At 34.7% G+C, this 9,149-nt stretch overlaps 1 long non-coding RNA gene across 1 annotated transcript in view; it reads left to right on the plus strand.

Moving 5' to 3' along the window:
• Positions 1-1,628, plus strand: part of LOC107657117 (uncharacterized) — a 162,374-nt gene extending 160,746 nt beyond the window's left edge. The window contains exon 3 of the long non-coding RNA XR_001630640.1: positions 1,587-1,628. This is a non-coding gene — a long non-coding RNA (uncharacterized LOC107657117). The remainder of the gene's footprint in view (positions 1-1,586) is intronic.
• Positions 1,629-9,149: the final 7,521 nt, after the last annotated feature.

Consider the following 9,149-nt stretch of genomic DNA (forward strand, 5'->3'; position numbering starts at 1 on the left):
GTATAAGATATTAAGCTTTTTTTTTTTTTCATTTCTTGAAAATAAAAAAACGTCTCCTGTGTGTATATTAAAACGGATTGCATTATTATATTACATTCACACATATTTTATGTAACATAAAATAAAAGTTATAAATGTTAAAATTTCATAAAATATTTTATATATTATATAATATATATATATATATATTTTATATTTAAAATATAGTTTAGTATATATTATTTTATATACTTTTTGTGTGTGCCCCATTATTTTTTTAATATATCAATCACCCTGAAGTAAAATACATGTTTATCTTCTGTTGTTTTTCAAATGCTAATGTACTACACTCACTATCATTGTAAAGTTCAAAAAAAAAAATACGTTAAACTACCTTCCTCTTCTGACTGCTTTTGTTTCTGTCTTTCTTTGTTTTGTCCCTACATTTCTTCAAGCATTTAGCACCCTGATGCATCTACGCAAATTATTATAACGCAAATAGTGTTTACTGGAGGCTAACCCTGACATCTGTTATCTCTAATACCCAACAGACCAAACAATATGGTTTCAAATAAGATTATGATCGTCGAATAAGCCTTATCTGTGTAATTCAAAAAAAAAATATTGATTTAAATATGCTTTGTAGATGTAAGTAGATTAGGTAATCTGGAGTCCCTATCTGCTCTCAGGTCCCTGCTGGCGGGGGGCACTGTTATAATCCCATGGAATAATCCTATGATTTCCACAAGCTGTTTTGTGTTATTAAATGTCGAGTGTCTGAGTTGATTTAATGTCATATTAATCCCGTTAACCACCATTTGCTGTCTGCCACAAAAGAAACAGACACTTGTCTTTTAATACATGTCTGCATACAAAGTAATTAATGTGGCTATTAATTCAATCATTGTCCTGTTTGATGTGAATATCCCAGTCGCAGTGGATTATCATATATCAACGCATATATTAAATTTAAATCGAATAGTGATTCAATTAAATTGAAGGGATTCCTTGAAAGTGTCTCAATCAATCTTTTTTTCAATATTAATTCCCGTCTCCAGTTCTGCATTAATGTAACTGTACTCTAGTAGTCTGAATTCAATTACAAATAAATATTTATATTTAATGTTAAAATATAAAATATTCAGATCAATTTTGTTATCATGATCGTTTTTATTATTAGTAAATCTAATATTAATAAATACTATTATATAATATAAACACTACCAATATTGGTAAAGCTAACATGAAAAATTCAGAATCATTTTGTTTTAATTGATTTTACTATTAGTAAAACTGATAATAAGAATAAATAATATGAAATTTAACTTTAAATATTATTCAAACCAATATAAATACTATTCATATAATAAAATATTTTATCTAGCTGACTTTACAATCATATATGTGTGGCCATTGTACCTTACAATTGGGTACTTTATTTTGCAGAATTTGAAACTTTTTATATGTGTATCCATTCATAAACAAATTATTGCAAAATATTTGATCTTCATCTTCTCAGAATCGAGAAGTGAAATGAATTGTATCTTTTGCTCCATTGCTGTGTTTACTGTCATTAAATGCTGACCTTTCTGTCTTTGACTTTGCAGCTCCCCAGGACATGACGAGCAAAATCCATCAGCTGGCCCGTGGAATTTGCCTTAATTGGTTTTTACAGTCATACCTTCTTTAATATAATTGGACTGTCATATAAGGGTTATCCTGGTTGTTATGCTTGGCTATTTTTACCCTGTTTATTGTAAGTCAATTCAGTTCCTGGAAGATCCTTTAATGCTCTGACTTGCATGTCCAATATTATTAGGTGCTATGAGTTCAGCTTGTGCAAATCGCTTAATGCATAAGTCGGTAAGAGGCTCTGTGCTAGCAGGTCAGACTGAAGGTACAGCAGATTAATATTTGATCATGCAGGAGTGTTTGTAATCACAGCTGATTGATCCTTCAGCTGAGTGCCCTGGCAATTATTATAATTGTTGCCCACCCTACCGGCTTCTCTCTTTCGCTTGTCTCCCTCGCTCAACCCCTAGTGTGGGCTGCAGGTTGAGAGTCTGTGAGACAGGAATTCCTGCACAATACTGTCTGTGTTTGTGTGTGTGTCTTTGAGTGAATAATGCAGGAGAATAGTGGAAGAGAGGTTGGATGAGGATCATCAGAGGCGAGGTTTCCCTCTCTTGGACAACATTGTGTGTGTGTGTTTGTGTCTACTGGGGCAGTGGGACGCGGTTTGCTTGTGTTAGTGTTTCCGAGGACACACACATGCTGTATTCTGGCAGTGTTCAGAGTTAATCCCCACTCAGCCACGCTCACGCTGCGAGACGGCAATGTAACACAAAAACACGCAGGAAAAAGACAGGACAGTGTCTATTAACACAAGACTCTTTTATCAAGAATTCATGGATTATTTTGGATCTCTCTTTCTCCTTGGTTTACTTCCAAACACTGTTTTTCAAGTGATTTTACTAACTGATGCTGCATTGTCTTATGATCCATAACCTGTAATAATAAAGCTTGTATATTATTTCAGAAAAGAATGTTGAAAGAGTCCAGCCTTGCATCCTGTCTTTATTTTACCAAATATTTCCATTCATTCGTGTAACTTCTGGATTTCACAATGGTGTGAATTCGATTTCTTTCTTTTAAAAGCCTCTTTGTCTAAGTGGAAAAATACCAAACTGTTTTCTAGTTTGTCTGCCTTTGAAGCTGAGGGGTATAAGTGCCACTGAATGTGCGAGGCATGCCACACTGTGTGGGTACTTCCTGTGCCATGTTTTGTGGAGGTATTTTTTTTTCTCAAAGAGAAGAGGCAGGAAGAGGTTTTCTATGCCAGCACACTCCCTGTGAAAGGATCAGCGGAGGAGATGTGACCAGTTCTGAGGTATGAACCGCTCCGTTTGTCCCCGTGTGAGCTCCCGTAGGGCATAATTACTTTAGGTAAAAGACAGCTGACCGAAGACTGATGAAGTTTTGCTGAAAAAGGTCAATGCCGCACATGCGCACGCGGGCCGTGTACATGCATGGCCTTGTAGAGGATTGTTGTGATTGCTTGCAATAATTCAACTAGGCATTTTTGTCGTTTTTCTGTCTCGTATATATTTATGAAGATTATTTAGTATACTTTTATGCATGTTTATATTTTATACATTGTATATATATTTTTTTCTTTTATTCAACAAGGACACATTGATCAAAAGAGACATTGAAGACATTTATAATGTTACAAAAGATTTCAGTAACACTTTATTTTGATGGTCCCTTTTGAACATTCTGTTGACTATGAAAAACCTTGCACCTACATGTCAACTAACTCATTAGAGTATAAGTAGACTGCCTGCTTAATATCGTAGGTACAACATTACTTATAGTCAACAGAATGTGCTAAATGGACAAAATAAAGTGAAGCCAAGATTTCTATAAATGCTGTATTTTTATTCATCAAAGAATCCTGAAAAAAATGTATCTCAGTTTAAGTAAAGAGCACAACTGTCTTCATCATTGATAATGATACAAGTTTCTGCAGCACATCAGCATATTAAAATATATATATAAACAGTTATTGTATTGTTATACTCATATTGTACTACTTCACAATATTTTAAAATATTTCACAATATTATAATTTTTACTGTATTTTTGATCCAATAAATGCCGCCTTGGTGAGCATAAGAAACAATAAAAAAACCTTATGAATTGTTTTTTTTTTTTTTTCATAACTTCACTCATTTATAAAACATGTTGGAATTTGTAGGCAAATCAATTGGTACATGTATGCCATTAAAAAGAAGAATACAAGCTTTTCTTCTCAGTCTTGTTTCAGATTCTCATTGTCTTGTCTTCTCTGATGAAGTTATGCTGTGTCGGACCATTTGTCATAAAACGTCTTTAGGAAAAGTCAGTCTGCGAGCTGCTCTTCCTGAGAGAGAGTCATCTATCTATATACACACACACACACAGGATGCAGGACACACGGAGATGGACTACCATTAATCTGCTGTGACTGGGGGAAATTGTGTCTTTGTAATGAGTATTAGGTGTGCATCTACATGAATTAAAGCTAAATGAGTGTCTGATTGATCACCAGTACTAAATGACACAGAGCAAAGCGTCATTATGCTTTAACAGTGACTGTATCATATCGGGATGATTAACACACTCGGCCTGTCTGAAGAACATGTTTATGTAAACAAAAGAGAAGTGTGGCTAGCGGAAACATTTTTGCCTGCTTTCAAAGGCATTGTAGTGGTAATATGTGTTAAACCCTCTTGTGAATTATTTTGTTTATGTGTGTGTGCTGATCTCTGAAACACAGCATGATTAGTAGCACCCCAGATGCGCTGATTCCAGCTGTTTATTTAAATTCGCTGACAGTATTTAGGTTTATGTTTCAGCTTTGTGTTGAACAAATTGAACTTTACCTATAAACAATACCTGCTAAGGATACTCTATTTTTCTTGTAAAACATTGTTTATGGACATGTTATTTTTTTTTAATACTAGATATACATGCCCGTTCAGATGTTTGGGGTCAGTGTGATAAAAAAAATATATAAATAAATAAATACTTTTATTCAGTAAAGATTCACTAAGTTGATCAAAAGTGACAGTAAAGATGTTTTATTTTGTTAGAAATGATAAAAAAAAGACTTGTTATTTTAAACTTTCTTTTCAGCAAAGAATTCTGAAAAATGCATCGTTTTCACAAAAATATTAACTGTTAACTAGTAACTTTTTATAGTGATAATAATAATAAATGTTACTTTAACTCTAAATCAGAATATTAGAATGATTTCTGAAGGATCATGTGAGACTGGAGAAATTGCTGTTTTTGTATTGTATGTTTGATCTAATAGGCCTAAATGCAGCATTGGTAAACATTAAAGACTTTCAATTCAATTCACATTTATTTTTTTAGCACTTTTCACAATAAATATCGTTTAAATATGCAGGTCTCTGTGTCAAAGAAATGTCCATATGGCAGAAATGTACAGTTGTAAGATCAAATACAAATCATGAACATTTGCAACCGCAAACTTATAAGCAATACAAAGTTTGTCTGCTAAGTTGTTTCTCTTGTAGTCTGTAGCTCTATAGATAAAACACCCAAATTAAAGAGAGACAAGGAGCTCTATTTTCTCTGTAGTCACTGGCACGCTAACAGACGAATGTGTGTATGCGGTGTGTAGGGTGTGTTTGATGTTTCAGCCAAATTCTCTCAGGTGTTTTTACGTACAGTCTGGCATTTATGCACACCAATTGTTTTGTCTACAAGCACCTATACAGCACACCACTCTGGCTTCTGTTACTTCATAAAGTCCAGGCGAGCTAGTGTGTTGGAGGTCTAAATTTTAACTGGAAACTATGGACATGTCAACAGTCTCTGTAACTGCCACAAATCCAATTGCTGAAGATGTATAATTAGCACAAACTTAAAAAAAACACAAGTTCTTTGTTTAAAGAGATAAGACCCATGGCAGACACTGTAATTTTCTAAAGCCCATTAGGACACAATTTCACAAGGGCAGACAATTTAGCGTATATCTAGGTGAGGGGTGCAAGGTCGCGTCACCTCGGGTACCGACATATTTACTGTACCTGGACACATTAATGTTCCACTGTAACCACGGATACCATAATTATTCTGTCATGCTCCCTGTTGGGCTAATTGTTCTAAAAACCGTAATTAACAGGCATCAGGATGTAACTCCTCTTTCACTTTCCTAAAACTCATTTACAACCCCCCTTTACTTTTTTGTACTTTTTTCACACTCATTCTCTCTATCTTACATTTCTTTAATTATATTGTTTGCCTTCCTTTGGCCGTCTCCGCTCTCTCCTAAAGGCCATTACGGCAAGACAGGCTCATAAATTGATTTTGGTCCTTAGATTTCTTCATAATGGAATTGTATCATGTGTTGAGAGCATCTCTAAGGCAACACATTCAGTTTTGTTCATTTATCTAGAGCACACAGTATCCAAGACTGGTGGATTGAATTTGTATGTATATATACGTACACTGAATATAGGCCAACAAGTGATTAACATGACAAATTCATTTAAATTACAACTAAAAGTAAATCAGCTGCTGTAAATGAAAAAATATTAAATTAATGCACTTTTGTTATGTCAGCATAATATAATAGTTGTCATTTTTAGATTTTTATTTTTATTAATACTATTAACAACAAAAATGGTATATTAGACTAGATAAATGTGATACTGAACAGGAATTCAGAGAAGAAATTGTACGTTTCTGAGCCAGACTTGTTGTTCGTGTTGTTTGAGCAACATGCAGTAACGAATCACTTACTGCATTAAAGCCGGGATGCATAAAAGAAAAGCAGTGGTCTTGTTCCAGGCCTTCACTCATTGCTTTTGCTTACTTTAAATTATTCAGTGCTTTGACTTTTTTCTGTCAGCAACTGTGTGTTTCCCAGTGATGATATTCTGGCTGTGCTAATCGTTTCCTAGCGTCTGCCGTTTTATGACTGACATAGCAATAAGCAGATTGTCCTGATATTTATGCCTTGTGCGGCTTAGAGAGATAATTAAAGTATATAAATTAATCAAGTGCAATTAATTAGGGGCTTTATGTTGGCAGCGGTACATCCTCGCATGTATAATTTATATTTATTGATTTGTTTGCTTTCATTAGCCTATGAGATAACAGTTGAAATGCATTAGCGAAGAGGGAAATGCAGAATTAGAATGAGTGCGGGTGGCAGGCGAATCATGTGGTCGGTCAGTAATTGATAGATCAGCGGCCGCTCAATGCTAATATGCTGCAGTGTTAACTGTCATAAGTGCACAGGATCGATGACTGATATTTTCCTCCATATCTGGTGCTTGATTAATGATGTTTTTGAAAGCAGCAACCTGGTTAATGGTAAGTTGATGGGCATGCTAAATTTACTGTTTAATCAGCTTGTGGATTTATAGTGGCAGTGCAGCCAGAGTAGCTGGCCTGAAACGTGATGGTGCTCTATTTGCACCAGTCAGCAGCATGTATAAGCATTTAGGGCTCTCCACTGATTTCTCATTGACCCTACAGCTATCATTCATCAAAAATCTGTTGAGAATGAAAGCAACCAATTTAGAGAGAGACATTTATTTCAGAATTCACAGTACTTTTAGGTGTTTTTATTTTCATTTCGTAAGCAAATCATATGAATCTAAGATACATAATTTATAAGCAATATAAGAAAAAAAAAAATATATATATGCATTATAATATTCTTTATATATAACTTAAATGAGCATTATATACATTTAATACTGCAAAAGATCACTGATTCTTTGAAATTCCTCACCTTAGACAAAGTTGTGACAAAAAGATAAAGTATAGTATCTTATGTTGCTGTTGGCTGCACATTTATTTGACGAATGTCCAATGTGTCCGGTCAGAGGTCGTTGTTATGGTAACCCGCAGTAAGACAGATGATGGTGACTTAGGCCTCATTGTACTAATTGCCCAGGTAGAAGGACTCCTCGCTCCCTCTCTGTATTGATTGTGTTTTCTTTCCTCTTTTTTTTTTTGGGATAAATCTTGATTACGGTGTAACAGAAGAGCTCCTCAACCCCCAACCCAACAAAATGCAACCAATAATCTAAACATACACACACACACACACAAACCTAGCAATAACTATAATAATAACAACAACAACAATAATAATTATGATTATAATTATTTATTATTATTATTAGGTGGTTGGGTGCACATTTGAGGGTTTTGAGGAGCTTTACTTGTGAAATTTATTATTATTATTATTATTATTATAAAAGCTTCGGAAAAGAGCTCCTCAAAACTCCCAAATCTGTATCCAATCGTTTAATAATAATAATAATAATAATAATTATTATTATTATTATATGCATTTGTTTCCGTTGAGATTATATATATTTTTTTACATTCTGTTTGAATTAAGCAGTGACAATACAGAATGGTATTGATGAGTTTACTATTAATAATATAAATGTATCTGTTTACCCATCAGTAACAGAAAGCTTTTAACCTTTTTGCTCTTTGCGACAGGTACACACACACACACACACACACACACACACACACACACTGCACACTATCTTTAGAACAGCTGGACATGTTTGGTGTGCCGTTCTCCTGCATCTGTCCTGTATCAAAATACCATACTGATAATACTAGCTGGCTTTTTTTAACCCTCTGTGGGTTATCAGGTTTCCCACTATGGACCCCCGGGACTAACATGGCTTCCACTTTTCTTTACGGCTGTGGAAGTCACCCACTGAAACCAACTGGGGGGTCAAATCAATCTTTATGACCCAGAAATGTGACACTGTTTCTTAAATGCTGTTGTTCCTTCTTGATTTGGCCTTAAAGGTGTGTGTGTGTGTGTGTGTGTGGAGAGAGATTCTTATGAGTGTGTATCAGTGTCTCTTCATGCGTGTCTGGCAGAGACTGAAGTAAGATGCTTTATGACCGCTGCACCAAATTGTCTTTTCCCCCTGTCTCACCCCTTGTAAATAAAGATGGGTTAATACGTTCTTTTGATGACAGTTTTATGGAAAGCTTTTAGTCCTTGAGTATGTATCATATTTACTGTAAGTATACTTCAACTACAAAGGCATGTCACAGGCTCATAAATCCACTCAGGGGGGTTGTTACACACAGCAAGTCATTTATTCAAATATAGTGCGTAAGTATGATTGTTATCTTATTGGCTTAAGACATGAGACCTTTGTGTTCTGCTGTACTGTATCAAAACAAGAGGAATTGGACAGTGACTAATTGTTCTCGCTACAGGAAGTGATGCAATTCTATAACTCCACAATAACTGGATTATTTTCAGCTAGACAGTATTAGTAAGACAGTAAGTTTTCTTAGCAAAAGTGAACAAGGCTGTCAAGTTCATTACTTATATGTAAATATATTTAGCTTTTTCTCTCTCTCCCTTTCTTGTCCTCTTTTTTTTTTTTTTGTGAACGCACCTCCTGTCTAGTTTTTGCATTCGCTCTCAGAAAAAAGGAACAAAAGCTGTCACTGGGGCAGTACCTTTTCAAAAGGTACTAAAATATACCCTTTAGGCACTAGTATGTACACTTTAGGTACTAATATGCACTCTTTGGGGGTAAAGGTACAAAGGTGTACCTTTTTCAAAAGTACCACTCCAGTGACAGCTTTGT

The sequence above is a fragment of the Sinocyclocheilus anshuiensis genome, unplaced genomic scaffold (assembly GCF_001515605.1).
Source record: "Sinocyclocheilus anshuiensis isolate Anshui unplaced genomic scaffold, SAMN03320099.WGS_v1.1 scaffold944, whole genome shotgun sequence".
Taxonomy (NCBI): Eukaryota; Metazoa; Chordata; class Actinopteri; order Cypriniformes; family Cyprinidae; genus Sinocyclocheilus; species Sinocyclocheilus anshuiensis.